Source organism: Physeter macrocephalus, chromosome 14 (genome assembly GCF_002837175.3).
Source record: "Physeter macrocephalus isolate SW-GA chromosome 14, ASM283717v5, whole genome shotgun sequence".
In the NCBI taxonomy this organism is placed as follows: Eukaryota; Metazoa; Chordata; class Mammalia; order Artiodactyla; family Physeteridae; genus Physeter; species Physeter macrocephalus.
In genome coordinates this window covers 50,858,371-50,859,830 of record NC_041227.1, presented here as the reverse complement: position 1 = coordinate 50,859,830, position 1,460 = coordinate 50,858,371, and the positions used below count along the sequence as shown (strand labels likewise).

The following is a 1,460-nucleotide window of genomic DNA, read 5'->3' as shown; positions in this document are numbered from 1 at the left end:
CTCAAGAAAAAAGAAACATCTCAAATAAACAACCTAAACTTACACCTAAAGGACCTAGAGAAAGAAGAACAAAAAAACCCCAAAGTTAGTAAAAGGAAAGAAATCATAAAGATCAGAGCAGAAATAAATGAAATAGAAACAAAACAATTGCAAAGATAAATAAAATTAAAAGTTGGTTCTTTGAGAAGATAAACAAAATTGTAAAAGCATTAGCCAGACTCATCAAGAAAAAAGGGAGAAGACTCAAATCAATAGAATTAGAAACAAGAAGCATCTCAAACAACCTAACATTACACCTAAAGCAATTAGAGAAAGAAGAAAAAAAATCCACAGTTAGCAGAAGGAAAGAAATCATAAACATCAAATCAGAAATAAATGATATAGAAATGAAGAAACAATAGCAAAGATAAATAAAATTAAAAGTTGGTTCTTTGAAAAGATAAACAAAATTGTAAAAGCATTAGCCAGACTCATCAAGAAAAAAGGGAGAAGACTCAAATCAATAGAATTAGAAACAAGAAGCATCTCAAACAACCTAACATTACACCTAAAATAGATGCAGAAAAAGCTTTTGACAAAATTCAACACCCAATTATGATAAAAACTCTCCTGATTTTGGGCACAGAGGGAACCTACCTCAACATAATAAAGGCCACATATGACAAACCCACAGAAAACATCATTCTCAATGGTGAAAAAGTGAAAGTATTTCCTCTAAGATCTGGAACAAGACAAGGATGTCCACTCTCACCACTGATATTCAACATAGTTTTGGAAGTCCTAGCCATGGCAATCAGAGAAGAAAAAGAAATAAAAGGAATACAAATTGGAAAACAAGAAGTAAAACTGTCACTGTCTGCAGATGACATGATACTATACATAGAGAATCCTAAAGATGCCACCAGAAAACTACTAGAGCTAATCAATGAATTCCCAAAGCAATCTACAGATTCACTGCAATCTCTATCAAATTATCAATGGCATTTTTTACAGAACTAGAACAAAAAATCTTAAAATTCGTATGGAGACAAAAAAGACCCTGAATAGCCAAAGCAGTCTTGAGGGAAAAAAAAACGGAGCTGGAGGAATCAGACTCCCTGATTTCAGACTATACTACTAAGCTACAGTAATCAAGACAATATGGTACTGGAACAAAAACAGAAATACAGATGAATGGAACAGGACAGAAAGCCCAGAGGTAAACCCATGCACCTATGGTCAACTAATCTATGACAAAGGAGGCAAGGATATAGAATGGAGAAAAGACAGTCTCTTCAATAAGTGGTGCTGGGAAAACTGGACAGCTACATGTAAAAGAATGAAATTAGAACACTCCCTAACACCATACACAAAAATAAACTCAAAATGGATTAAAGACCTAAATGTAAGGCCAGACACTATAAAACTCTTAGAGGAAAACATAGGAAGAACACTCTTTGACATAAATCACAGCAAGATCT

At 33.6% G+C, this 1,460-nt stretch overlaps 1 pseudogene; it reads right to left on the bottom strand.

Annotated features, from left to right (window-relative positions):
- Positions 1–1,460, bottom strand: part of LOC129392707 (uncharacterized) — a 608,335-nt pseudogene that overhangs the window by 112,011 nt on the left and 494,864 nt on the right.